Source organism: Aquarana catesbeiana, linkage group LG04, assembly GCF_042186555.1.
Source record: "Aquarana catesbeiana isolate 2022-GZ linkage group LG04, ASM4218655v1, whole genome shotgun sequence".
Classification (NCBI taxonomy): domain Eukaryota; kingdom Metazoa; phylum Chordata; class Amphibia; order Anura; family Ranidae; genus Aquarana; species Aquarana catesbeiana.
In genome coordinates this window covers 668,074,329-668,089,457 of record NC_133327.1, presented here as the reverse complement: position 1 = coordinate 668,089,457, position 15,129 = coordinate 668,074,329, and the positions used below count along the sequence as shown (strand labels likewise).

General features: G+C 45.6%; 1 protein-coding gene across 1 annotated transcript in view; it reads right to left on the bottom strand.

Annotated features, from left to right (window-relative positions):
* ACYP2 (acylphosphatase 2) overlaps positions 1 to 15,129 on the bottom strand; it is a 191,339-nt gene that overhangs the window by 151,893 nt on the left and 24,317 nt on the right. The window lies entirely within an intron of this gene.

Sequence of the window (15,129 nt, the reverse complement as noted above, 5' to 3'; positions counted from 1 at the left end):
TTAAATCAGAGTGCATACAAGTTATATTATTTGCATATGCTCATACATGTGTACATTACAAAGTAACTGCACGTTAAATAAAGATGTTTACACATATTAACGATCTACTATAAGTTTTTTTCTGGCGTTCTCTATTGTTACCATCATTTATTGTAGGATGTGGATACAATACTCTCCTTAAGTAAAGGTGTTTCCCTGGTGTGAAAGGGATATGTAACAATCATGAGCAAGTTTCCGAGTCCTGTAGCCATCGGTCCCATATTTTATTGAATTTGTCTGGGCATCCTCTATTGATGTATATCACCCGTTTATATGGGAGTGCCCCGTTTATATCTGCTTTCCATTCTTTAGTCTCAGGTGGTGAGGGACGCATCAATTTCCTAGCTATCATCCTCCTACACGAGAAAAGAGCCTCCTGTAGAAATACCTTGGTGTATTTGTCCAGTGGGTCTGGGAACACACCTAGCAGACATTGTTTAGGGTCCAATGTCACAGGTGAGCCCATGTTGTCGTGCAGGAAGGTTACTATCTGTTTCCAGAGGCCCTGTATTTGTGGACATGACCAGATGAGGTGAAAGAATGAGGTACTACTGGGGTAGTGAGCATGGTATAGAAACATGAGATTCGTTTTTTTGGGTCTGTATCTTTTATGATTGCTATTAAAGGATTGGGAGATGACTGAAGTGGGGGTTGTGAGAATTGTGCCTGTGTTGCGTGTCTCAATTGGAGGAATCTAAATAACATATTGCTAAGTAGATTGAATTCCGCTTTAAGGGTGTCAAAGCTTTTAAGGGTTCATACAAATATGCTTTTTAATTATATTGGTTGCCGTGTAAAAGTCCCACAAAGAGGTATACTGAAATGTGCTTGCACTCCTAGAAATGAGGAATAGAAAGGTCTGGCAAAGTGTAACCCTGCTCTGCCAACAGTTTGGCAGCCATCTTGGGTCAGGCAGAGACTATTTAGGGCCCAGGTTTGGCACACATTTGCGAGTTGGTAGAGAAGAAACCGCTACCCCGCCTGGTAGGAACAGTGCTTGCGGCAGGGAAAGTTTCCTGACGAGGAGGGAAAGCGTGGGGCTTACAACTTGCCTGTTGGGCACAAGACAGCTAGGCCGAATTCTTCCCCTCTCTACAGACGCTGACGATTCGGTTGCACTCTGCTCTCTACATGCTGTTGGAACTGTGTTCCTGGTTGGGCTGCTTTGCCCTGGATTAATTGTGATCTTTATTTCAATACAAGTTCCTTCGTAGCTCTGGGACTGAATGTATTATTCCACGGCACCGCGCTGCACCCCACCTACACACTAACATGCAGAGGCGTAGCTTGAAGCTTGTGGGCCCCGATGCAAACGTTGACCTGGGCCCCCCCACTACTTCCAACATGCATGCAAATACATCCACTGCACGCCAAGATACTCAAAGTGGCTTAAAAGTTTTGACTTCCCAGAGTTCCTCTTTACTTCAGAGGACAGGGATTACCGCAGGGTTGCGATTGTGACCCCTGCAACCCCTTATGCTACTCCCATGCTAACATGCTTTTCTACCAAAGATCTGCCCGTTCATTTATACATAGAAAAAATAAGTAAAATGCTTTCAGAGCTTTAAAAGAAAAAAAAAGTGTGATATTTTTCAAATGCTACCTCATTAAACATGAGTCTGGCCTGCCAATAAATCAGCATGGCTTTCCTTTAAGCCGTGTTATTGGGAGCTTTCCACAACGGCGCTCATTCCTTATTCACAATGCGCTGTGTAAAAATAGCTTTTACAAGAGCGAAAATGAGGACTGTGCAATAAATATGTAACTCTACCTTGCCTTATCTCTTTAAAATTTAACAACTTGCTTACTGGGCACTTCAACCCCCCTCCTGCCCAGACCAATTTTGAGCTTTCAGCGCTGTCACACTTTGAATGACAATTGCGCGGTCATACAACACTGTACCCAAATGAAATTTTTATCATTTTTTTCCCACAAATAGAGCTTTCTTTTGGTGGTATTTGATCACATCTGGGATTTTTATTTTTTGCTAAACAAACAAAAAAAGATGGAAATTTTTGAAAAAAAAAAAAATCATGTTTAATAGTTTGTTATAAAATTTTGCAAACAGGTAATTTTTCTCCTTCATTGATATGCGCTGATGAGGTGGCACTGGTGGGCACTGATAGGCTGCACTGATGGGCACGGATAGGCACAGATAAGGCGGCACTGATGGGCACAGTTAAGGCGGCACTGATAGGCACAGTTAAGGCGGCACTGATGGGGACAGATAAGGCGGCACTGATGGGGACAGATAAGGCGGCACTGATGGCCACGGATGGGTGGCACGGATGGGTGGCACAGATGGGTGGCACAGATGGGTGGCACGGATGGGTGGCATGGATGGGTGGCACGGATGGGTGGCACAAATGGGTGGCACGGATGGGTGGCACGGATAGGTACCACTGATGGGGGGGCACTGATGGGTGGCACTGATGGGCACTTATGGGCACTGGTAGGTGACACTGATGGGCACTGATAGGTTGCACTGATGTGGGTGTTGATGGGTGGCACTGATGTGGGTGCTGATGGGTGGTACTGATGGGTGGCACTGTGGGCACTGATGGGTGGCACTGTGGGCACTGATGGGTGGCACTGTGGGCACTGATGGGTAGCACTGTGGGCACTGATGGGTAGCACTGTGGGCACTGATGGGTGGCGCTGATTGTTGGCACTGTGGGCACTGATGGGTGACGCTGGTGGGCACTGGTAGGCAGCACTGCTGCCTATTGCCTTGTGTCAGAAGATCGCCGTGATCGGGACTGATGTCCCGATCACGGCCGCCGGTGATCGGGTTTTTTTTTTCCTCCTCGCGCTGTCAGCGCGAGGAGGAAAAATAGCCGATTACCGGCTCTGTTTACATCACATGATCAGCTGTCATTGGCTGACAGCTGATCATGTGGTAAGGGGTCGGGACCAACCCCTTACTCTGATCTGTGATCAGGCGAGTCTCATAGACTCGCTGATCACCGAGCGCGCCGCGCGCGCCCTGCAGGGGGCGCGCAGGCCGCTCATGCACGGGACGACGTCAATAGACGTCGTCCCGGCAATTTAGATCCGCGCTGTTGACGTCATTTTACAACGGCCCGGATCTGAAGCAGTTAATAAAGCTCTTTGAACAAGAAAATTAGAGCCACTGACTAGATAGTCTTTGTCCTCTGAAGGAGCATCAAATGCAAAATGTACATAATCCTCACAGGAAGTGGAGAAAACCTTTCGCTGCGTAGGGTACATTTTTTTATTAGTCTATATTCCGAGCTCGGCTGCATCCTCCAGTATATTCCTTCATATTTCCAGCCAGTGATGACTGAGAGGAGCCGTGTTTGGAGACTCACCCTTAGGCGTACTTTGTTATTCACACTGGACTATCACCAAACCTATCACATTACAATGGACGATATCTCTACAGCTGCACAAACATCTGTGATGCTGATGAGATCCACAGCTGGCCGCACTGGCTAGACACCAATCTACAAAGAGCAGAAGCTGGAGAGACCCCATCTTGGGTATAGTATTACTTGTGAACTAATAGCACAGATTAGAAGGATCTAGAGATTCAGCGTGCATACAGTATAAGTGAGAAAACGGGAAAACAGTTGTGACGCCCAACTCCAAGAAACCTGAAAATCGCCCTTCGCAGTGGGTCTGTTCCTGCAATGCAAGGGTTAATTGCTCATTTAGACCTAGGGGGCCTGTTAAAGTGATATTAAAAGTATTTTTTTTTATTTTTCAAAAATAACAAACATCTTATACACTCTATTACCAAAAGTATTAGGACACCTGCCTTTACACGCACATGAACTTTAATGGCATCCCAGTCTTAGTCCGTAGGGTTCAATATTGAGTTGGCCCACCCTTTGCAGCTATAACAGCTTCAACTCTTCTGGGAAGGCTGTCCACAAGGTTTAGGAGTGTGTCTATGGGAATGTTTGTCCATTCTTCCAGAAGCACATTTGTGAGGTCTGGAACTGATGTTGGATGAGAAGGCCTGGCTCACAGTCTCCGCTCTAATTCGTCCCAAAGGTGTTTCATTAGGTTGAGGTCAGGACTCTGTGCAGGCCAGTCAAGTTCCACCACCCCAAACTCGCTCATCCATGTCTTTATGGACCTTGCTTTGTATAGTTACATAGTAGGTGAGGTTGAAAAAAGACACAAGTCCATCAAGTCCAACCTATGTGTGTGATTATATGTCAGTATTACATTGTATATCCCTGTATGTTGCAGTCGTTCAGGGGCTTAGCTAATAGTTTTTAGAAACTATCAATGCCCCCCCCCGCTGAGACTAGGGGTGCAACGGATCAAAAAACTCACGGTTCGGATCGTTCCTCGGATCAGGAGTCACGTTTCGGATCATTTTCGGATCAACAAAAAAAAATCTCCCCCACTGTAATATCCACAATCTCCCTATTGGCAGAGTATTGGCAAAGTATTGGCGTATATTGGCAGGGTATTGGCGGGTATATTGGAAGGGTATTGGCAGGTATATTGGCAGGGTATTGGGTATATATGGCAGACTATTGGCAGGGTATTGTCAGGGCATTGCCGAGTATTGTCAGGGCATTGCAGCAGGGCATTGCAGAGTATTGGCAGGGCATTGCAGAGTATTGGCACTGCTGCCATCCGATCTCTCCCCTCCACTGTACAGATCAGTACACAGAGGGGAGAGAGGAACCAGCGTCATGACATGACGCCGGGTTGTTACACGTGATCGCTCCGTCATTCGACGGAGCGATCACGTGCTAAATGGCCGCCGGGTGTACCAAGATGGCTGCCGCTCCGGAGCTAGGCCAAAGCCGCGGCCTTTCCTATGGCCGAGGCCACAGAGCGCTCCACGGATCGCGGGTTACCCGTACAGATCAACCTCCGCGGATCGGATCACGGATCGATGACGATCCGTTGCACCCCTAGCTGAGACCACCGCCTCTGGAAGGGAATTCCACATCCTTGCTGCTCTTACAGTAAAGAACCCTCTACGTAGTTTGCGCACTGGTCTAAATCATTTGGTGGAGGGGGGATTATGGTGTGGGGGTTGTTTTTTAGAGGTTGGACTTGCCCCTTAGTTCCAGTGAAGGGAACTCTTAAGGCATCAGCATACCAAGACATTTTGGACAATTTCATGCTCCCAACTTTGTGGGAACAGTTTGGGGATGGCCCCTTCCTGTTCCAACATGACTGCGCACCAGTGCACAAAGCAAGGTCCATAAAGATATGATGATCGAATTTGGGGTGGAGGAACTTTACTGGCCTGCACAGAGTCCTGACCTCAACCTGATAGAACACCTTTGGGATGAATTAGAGCAGAGACTGCGAGCCAGGCCTTCTCGTCCAACATCAGTGCCTGACCTTACAAATACGCTTCTGGAAGAAATGTCAAACATTCCCATAGACACACTCCTAAACCTTGTGGACAGCCTTCCCAGAAGAGTTGAAGCTGTTATAGCTGCAAAGGGTGGGCCAACTCAATATTGAACCCTACGGAATAAGACTGGGATGCCATTAAAGTTTATGTGCGTGTAAAGGCAGGTGTCCCAATACTTTTGTTAATATAGTAACTTACTTGCTCTGTCCAATGGGTTTGCACAGAGCAACCCAGATCCGCCTCTTCTTAGGTCTCTTACGGGCGATCCTGGCTTCTTCTCTTCTCCGAGTGCCCCCATAGAAAGCTGCTTGATATGGGGGCACTAGTGCGTGCTCACTCCCAAGCTCTGCTCTGTGTGTCCAGTAGACACACAAAACAGGGCATGGCCCCGCCCCTGCTCCCTCCTCACTGGCTGTGAGCTGTGACTGACAGCAGCAGGAGCCAATGGCTCCCATTGCTGTCTCTCAGCCAATCAGGAGGCTGGATCATTCACATCGCTGGATTGTGGTCGGGCTCGGGTAAGTATTAGGGGGAGCTGTGGAGGGAGCTGCATGCTGAAGGTTTTCACCTTTGTGCATGTAAAAAAAAACTTCAGCTTTTACAACCACTTTAAAGAAGATTTACTTACCTGATTCTTCACTACTAAGGGCTGCTAGACTGGTCCCTGCGGCATCTTCGTCTCCATAGTCATGCGGTCTAAGGTCCTGATGTTATTATGACCAATGCAGGGTCCATAGTCTTGCACTGAATGGGATGATGCTGAGGGACAGTCCACTGCCGAAGCGTGGAGGAGCACCATCTGCCGGGGGGTGGAGGATCAGGTGAGTAAAAGAGCTTCTCCTCTCCCCTAAACTAAATGAGCAAATAGCCCCACTGCAAGAGACAAAGTTAAGGTTTTCTGAAGTTGGGCTTTAAAGCGGGGGTCCACCCACACCGCCAAAAAAAAAAAATATTAAAAGCCAGCAGCTACAAATACTGCAGCTGCTGACTTTTAATACATGGCCACTTACCTGTCCCAGGGTCCAGCGATGTCGGCAGGGGACGCCGAGAACCCGCTCGGTTCTCGGCAGCTGCCGCCGCAATCCTAGATGAGGGAATCAGGAAGTGAAGCGTTGCGGCTTCACTTCCCGGTTCCCTACTGCGCATGCGCGAGTCACGCTGCGCGTCCCAAGTGGTCCCCGCTCTCTCCTGGGAGCTGTGTGCTCCCAGCAGACAGCGCGGTGGGGACGGGAAGAGGCATAGACTTCCATGGGAGTTTATGCCGGAAGTGGGTGCAAATACCTGTCTTAGACAGGTATCTGCACCCCCCTCCCCCCTGAAAGGTGCCAAATGTGACACCGGAGGGGGGGAGGGTTCCGAAAAGCGGAAGTTTCATTTTTGTGTGGAACTCCGCTTTAAGGAGAACGATCAATGAGACTAGTGATATATTCATATCTGTTGACCCTGCTGGGTCCGAAGCTAGGGCTATACATAGTGGATTTTATGTTATATACACAGACTGCACCACCATACTTAACTGGGGTGTCTTCATCATCCTGGAAGCTGAAAGGTTAGGTAGACCTTAACCACCTTAACAACGCACTAAAAGTGATAAACGACAACAGCGCTACTATCCAGTTTTCGGGGATCCATTGGCAGCGCTCTGTGACCGCTGTGTGCCTTGGATCAGGGAAAAGGGTCAATCACAGCTGTCACAGTGTAAACACACAATTCCATTGCTGGTTATCGTTGCGGAAAGGAGAGCTTATATGTGAGCACAGTATATACACTGATACACAGTGCCCTGATTATCAGTGCAGCCTCATCAGTGCCCATCAGTGCAGCCTCATTAGTGCCCATCAATGCAGCCTCATCAGTGCCCATCAATGCAGCCTTATCAGTGCCCATCAATGCAGCCTCATCAGTGCCCATCAGTGCAGCCTCATTAGTGCCCATCAATGCAGCCTCATCAGTGCCCATCAATGCAGCCTTATCAGTGCCCATCAATGCAGCCTCATCAGTGCCCATCAGTGCAGCCTCATTAGTGCCCATCAATGCAGCCTCATCAGTGCCCATCAATGCAGCCTTATCAGTGCCCATCAATGCAGCCTCATCAGTACCCATCAATGCAGCCTTATCAGTGCCCATCAATGCAGCCTCATCAGTGCCCATCAGTGCAGCCTCATCAGTGCCCATCCATGCAGCCTTATCAGTGCCCATCAATGCAGCCTTATCAGTGCCCATCAATGCAGCCTCATCAGTACCCATCAGTGCAGCCTCATTAGTGCCCATCAATGCAGCCTCATCAGTGCCCATCAGCGCAGCCTCATCAGTGCCCATCAATGCAGCCTTATCAGTGCCCATCAATGCAGCCTTATCAGTGCCCATCAATGCAGCCTCAGCAATGCCCATCAATGCAGCCTTATCAGTGCCCATCAATGCAGCCTCATCAGTGCCCATCAGTGCAGCCTCATTAGTGCAGCCTCATCAGCGCACATCAGCAAAGAAGAAAAATTACAAAATGTTACAACAGAAACTAAGAAAACTTTTTTTTTTTTTTTTTTACGTTTGCTTAGCAAAAAAAGTGTGCTGGGAAATCTTTTGTCTGATTACTTACTACTGACCCCTGCACTATGCATTACTTACTACTGATCCCTGCACTCTGCATTACTTACTACTGACCCCTGCACTATGCATTACTTACTACTGACCCCTGCACTATGCATTACTTACTACTGACCCCTGCACTCTACTTTACCTATTATTGACCCATAAACTCTGCATTACTTACTACTGACCCCTTCAGTATATGGTAAGTGTGCTGGGAAATCTTTTGTCTGATTACTTACTTCTGACCCCTGCACTCTGCAGTACTCACTACTAATCCCTGCACTTTGCAATACTCATTACTGACCCCTGCACTCTGCATTACTTACTTCTGACCCCTGCACTCTGCAGTACTCACTACTAATCCCTGCACTTTGCAATACTCATTACTGACCCCTGCACTCTGCATTACTTACTACTGACCACTGCACTATACATTACTTACTTCTGACCCCTGCACTCTGCATTATTTTACTAATGATCTCTGCACTTTGCGTTACTTGTTACTGATCCCTGCACTCAACATTATTACTATGACTCCTGCAGTATATGGTAAGTGTGCTAGGAAATCTTTTGTCTGATTACTTGCTACTGACCCCTGCACTCTGCATTACTTACTACTCACCCCTGCACTCTGCATTACTACTGGCCCCTGCACTCTGCAGTACTTACTACTGATCACTGCACTCTGCATTACTTACTACTGACCCCTTCAGTATATGGTAAGTGTGCTGGGAAATCATTTGTCTGATTACTTGCTACTGACCCCTGCACTCTGCAGTACTTACTACTGATCCCTGCACTTTGAATCACTTACTACTCACCCCTGCACTCTGCAGTACTTACTACTCACCCCTGCACTCTGCAGTACTCACTACTGATCCCTGCACTTTGCATTACTCATTACTGACCTCTGCACTCTGCATCACTTACTACTGACCCCTTCAGTATATGGTAAGTATGCTGGGAAATCATTTGTCTGAATACTTACTACTGACCCCTTCAGTATATGGTAAGTGTGCTGGGAAATCATTTGTCTGAATACTTACTACTGATCCCTGCACTCTGCAGTACTTATACTCACCCCTGCACTCTGCATTACTTACTACTGACCCCTGCACTCTGTATTACCTATTAATGACCCCTGCACTCTGCATTACTTACTACTGACCCCTGCACTCTGTATTACCTATTAATGACCCCTGCATTCTGCATTGTTTACTACTGACCCCTGCACTCTGTATTACCTATTAATGACCCCTGCATTCTGCATTGTTTACTACTGACCCCTGCACTCTGCAGTACTTACTACTGATCCCTGCACTTTGCATTACTTACTACTCACCCCTGCACTCTGTATTACTTATTAATGACCCCTGCATTCTGCATCACTTACTACTGACCCCTGCACTCTGAGTTACTTATGACTACTTTAGACCTGGGAGGACTCGGCGGAGTGGAAATGAGCACGCAGGTGACAAAGGTTGCTGCAGATATGCAGTAGAAAGCGTCAATGTTGTTGGCTATGCAGTGCAGCAGGGATTGTCAATCACCATACCATCTGAACAGAATTAGAAATAGTGTATATATACAGTATATAGCACAGGTGTGCACTGCATAGAGCCATCATTCTTTACATTATAAGCAGTCTGGGAGCTGCAAGGATGCCACAAATCCCATCATCCATAATATACATTATACGTATATACCCTCAGAGCATAATTTGGGAAATGATCCCACACTGAATATTAATGACGGGTTTCTTCAGTCAGCAGCAATACTGGAGGAAATGTGTAAGTAATTCTAATGTACGGCCCTTGTGGTGGTAGAACAAGAGCCTCGCAGTCTGTGTGCACTCAGTGGGCAGCTATGGAGTTGTCAAAATAAGGGTGTATGTTATGTCCGGGAAACAAGACAAAGCACGCTAGGAAAGGAAAAGCAACATCTGCACTACGCCTTTCAACACTTACCAGCTAGGGAGTCCGGCTGTTAGATTAGAATTTTCTCATCCTCATCTCTACTGTACTGTTCCATGCCTGGCTCAGGCTATTAACCTTTTATCTCCTTTTATTTAAAGCTGAACTCCAATCAAACAGCTAAATGCACATATAAAAGGTAGCTGATTTATCTGCCAAAGAATTTCTGTCCATCCAGTTCTCAGATTTACACAGCTCTGCTCCATAGCACAGCCCTGTCTAGCAGGGGAGGGGACCTGATCTTTCTGCGCTGCAGTTTCACTTTCACCTACAGGTCCCCTCCCTATTCCTACAAAGTGAATGGGCAGTGAAAGGGGAAGTAGGACACTGATCTCTCTGCTTTCTCTGCCTATCAGCATGCTTGTTGTACTGCAGCACACACAGTTGGCTCCTTGTGCTGCTTTCTCTTCCCTCTCTCTGTATAGACTGTACTCTGTGCACTGACTGCATTAACCACTTAAGGACCAAGCCTATTTTTTACACTTGGTGTTTACAAGTTAAAATCTGTTTTTTTTTTTTTTTGCTAGAAAATTACTTATAACCCCAAACATTATATATTTATTTTTTATTTTTTCTGGCACCCTAGAAAATAAAATGGCGGTCGTTGCAATACTTTATGTCCCATCATATTTGCGCAGTGGTCTTACAAAAGCATTTTTTTGGAAAAAATACACTTTTTTGAATTAAAAAAAATAAGAAAACAGTAAAGTTAGCCCAATTTTTTTTTTATATTGTGAAAGATAAATGTTACGCCAAGTAAATTGATACCCAACATGTCATGCTTCAAAATTGCGCCTGCTCCTGGAATGGCGACAAACTTTGACACTTAAACATCTCCATAGACGGCGTTTAAAAATTTCTACAGGTTACCAATTTTGAGTTACAGAGGAGGGCTTTTGCTAGAATTATTGCTCTCGCTCTAACGATCACCGCAAAACCTCACATGTGTGGTTTGAACACTGTTTACATATGCGGGCGTGACTTACCGATGCGTTCGCTTCTGCGCATGAGTACTGAGGGACGGGCCGTTTAAAAAAAAAAATTCTCATTTATTTTACTTTTTATTTTTACACTGTCCCTTTAAAAAAAAGTTTTTGGATCACTTTTATTCCTATTACAAGCAATTTAAACATCCCACTGGCCGACCGCTGCACGCTGATATAGGTCGGCACAATGGCAGCAGTGGGCAAACGGGCGTACCTGTACGTCCCCTTTAATTGGCGGGGCTAGCGGGCGCGCGCCAGCCACGTACAGCGTGACCGTGCCCGCGAAACCTGCTGACTCAATGTCCGCCGGTGTCCCGTGATCGTGTCACGGAGCCGCAGAACAGGGAGATGCCAGTGTAAACAAGACAGTTCCCTGTTCTGCCTAGTTACAGGACAGAGATCACTGCTCTCTGTGATCGAGAGCAGTGATCGCTGTCATATGACTTGAAGCCCATCCCCCCACAGTTAGAATCACTCCCTAGGACACACTTAACCCCTTCATCGCCCCCTAGTGTTTAACCCCTTCCCTGCCAGTGACATTTATACAGTAATCAGCACTGATCGCTGTATTATTGACAATGGTCCCAAAATAGTGTCAAATGTGTCCGATGTGTCCACCGCAATGTCGCAGTCACAATAAAAATCACAGATCGCTGCCATTACTAATAAAAAAAATGAATAATAAAAATGCCATAAAACTATCCCCTATTTTGTAGACGCGATAACTTTTGCGCAAACCAATCAATATACGCTTAATGCGATTTTTTTTTTTTACCAAAAATATGTAGAAGAATACATATCGGCCTAAACTGAGAAAAAAATGTGTTTTTTTATATATTTTTGGGGATATTTATTATAGCAAAAAGTAAAAAATATTGCTTTTTTTTTTTTGCAAAATTGTTGCTCTTTTTTTGTTTATAGCGCAAAAAATAAAAACCGCAGAGGTGATCAAATACCACCAAAAGAAAGCTCTATTTGTGGGGAAAAAAGGATGCAAATTTTGTTTGGGTGCCACGTCGCACGACCGTGCAATTGTCAGTTAAATCGACGCAGTGCCGAATCGCAAAAAGTGCTCTGGTCAGGAAGGGGGTAAAATCTTCTGGGGCTGAAGCGCTTAATGTGACATCTGGGGTCAAAAAGACTTCAGATCTCATATTTACACTTAAAAGCAATAAAAAAACTAAAATAAAAATACTGTTTTTTTTCTATAAAAAAAATATTTGTATTTCTGTCTACACTGTGGGTGATTCCAGCGTTTTCTCCTGAACAAGGACTTTATTTCAAACACTATGGACTTTTGCAATACTACATCTATAGCGCTGCATATCATATGTTTCAAACTGCTACAACCATTACAAAAACAAATGGCGGTGTCACATCTAATTGTAAGCACGGGACATCAAAGAAAGTGTAATTGTAATCATTTCTTACAAATGAAAACTGGCAATGGAATGTTAAAGTAACACTAAGGGCCCGTACACACTAGAACGCAGTGCAGGAAAACCGCATTCGCACTGCCCTTGCGGTCAGTACAAAGATATCAACATCCCAAACCCAGGTTGCAAACACAATGCGTTTGCCCGCACTGGCCCGCACCGGATCACATGATACAAAAGTACCATGCGATGCGGTTGCCATGCATTTAAAAAATCTGGAGACTGGACACTATGGGGGTTGATTTACTAAAACTGGTGAGTGCTGCTTCGTCCTGGTCCTAGAACCGTTGGCAATAAAAATTCGGACCTCTATTGATATTCGAGGAATAGAATGTGGTAATAGTGAACATAAATGCATCCTTTTTGCGGACGACATTTTGATGTTGGTTTCCTCCCCTATCACCACCTTCCCCAACTTATACACCATAATCAAGCCATTCTCCATATTCTCGGGTCTCAAAATAAACCATGATAAGTCACAGGCTATGAACATTTCACCGGAGGAAAGCACACTCTCCACCCTTATGCCATGTACACACGGTCGGAATTTCTGACAACAAGCTCCGATCGCACATTTTCCGTCGGAAAGTCCGACCGTGTGTACGGGGCATAAAACATTCGTATAACTACATATGGCAAGCAGAAGCCCTCTCATATTTGGGCATTAATGTCACCCCGTCCTGGAGGACATTATATTCACAAAATTATCCTGCATTATTTAAACGCATAGGGGCTGATCTGGCTAGATGGCTGCTCCACCCGCCGTCGTGGTTTGCCAGACTACATTCAGTGAAGATGAATATACTTCCAAAAGTGCTATATCTTTTCCGCACGCTACCAGTGGCACTGGTCCGATCAGACTTGAGGATATTTCAGACAAAACTTCTATCCGTTATCTGGGGAGGTAATAGGCCTAGGGTGAACAAGCGTACATTAATTTAATCTCAAGAGAAGAGGGGGGTTGGGGGTCCCAAACCTACAAAAATATTACTGTGCAGCTTAGTTGGCCCACAGTACGCAGCCCCACCTGATCTGGATGCAGAGAGAGGCCTGTGCCTGTCAGAAGAGGTCAATTTCCTCTATCCTTTGGCTATCGCCCAAGGAAAGGCCCCCAATTTTATGTCCGGCTCTCTCCATCTCTTTGAACATCTGGGACAGATTGACAAACTCTCTTAAATTTAAACCCCAGCATACCCCACTGGCTCCTATTCTTGGAAACGAGAATTTCACCCCAGGCCCCACCCCCAGATCATTTAAATGGTGGACCAACAAAGGTCTATTACTGTCAGGGCTGGGCTCAGCCCTTCCCTCTCTGAGCTGGCCGCTCAGCTGTCGGCTAATTGCCAGCTCCTATCTCTCAACACAGTTACCCAGCTGTTGATGATCCTGCTCGTCAGTCCCGCCTACTTAAGCAATAAAGTCCAGAGGAGCTCTACCTTCGTCTTGGTCACATCACAAGAAATGTTTTGACTACGTTTGTTCTTTTTACTTTTATTAATAAACAAGTGTGATTTAACTGTACTTCTGTCTCGGTCTGATTTCATGGTTTCTGACAGTTACGCATAGCAGACTCATGCGATCATAAAGGCATACTGACAAGAAAAGTTCCCAGAAGTGAAATATCAAATGTCAACCTCAGAATTCTTCCAATATACACAGATAACACATTTCTTGAGTACCATATCGTGGAATTCTGATATAACTACTATGTCCCCTATGGAATATTTGTGTCAGAAGTTCGATAACATCAAGAGACATATCTCTGAAATTTACACTGTTTTGACGAACTCCCCCGTAAAGCTAGAGTATATGGAAAGATGGGAAGCAGACTTCCAGGAAGGTATTGAGCTGAATGAATGGCATACCATAAACAAGGGGCCTCTAAATCCATCATAAACACAACAATAACAGAAGCAAATTATAAAGTAATACTAAGATGGTACATGTTCCCGGCAAGAATTGCTACCTTTATCCCGGGGGCATCTCCCTTATGTTTCGGTGGATGCGGACAAGAGGGAACGATGTACCATGTGTGGTGGCAGTGCCCTAAGGTGAAGTGGTAGTGAATTAGGGTGTATAACTTTATTTACAATCTCACCCAAGTAAACCTTATCAAATCCCCGAGACAGGAACTGTTGGGTTGTAAGGTGGAGTCAGCAGCGAAACCCCAGAGACGACCCACAGTGTTTATATTTACTTCAGCAAAAATTATAATTGCGAAATCTTGGAAATCGGCAATAGTGCCATTCGACCAGCTCAGATACAAACTTTCCTAGATTATGCTCAATGAGCGTATGACAGCAACCTTAAACATCAGAATGCAGATGTTCGAGAAAATCTGGGACCCATGAGTCCGGTATCTGACAGGGGATTCCCGATCTGTGCCAGGGTAGAGCGGCCTCCGGTTGGCGGGAATCAGAGAGCGGGGTCATTCTTTACTTCTTTACTTCTCCTTCCTTCTTTCCTCTCTCATTCCTTACCCTTCCTCTCTTTAACCCTATTTGATCTCTGATATAAATAGATGAGGGTCATTTTACATACTCTCTGACATGCTCAGAATGGGGACTACTCCCTGGGGTCATTATTCGGAATGTCAAGAGATGGGATCTCTTCATTTGAAGGGGCGGACTCCTTACAGGAAAAAAATCAGATAGATACTCAGCATATCTGCAAATTGCTGAGTGTCATAAGCTGATTGTTCATTTGAAGTTATGTGAGATAATGGTTAATTAGTCTAAAAACATGAAGAT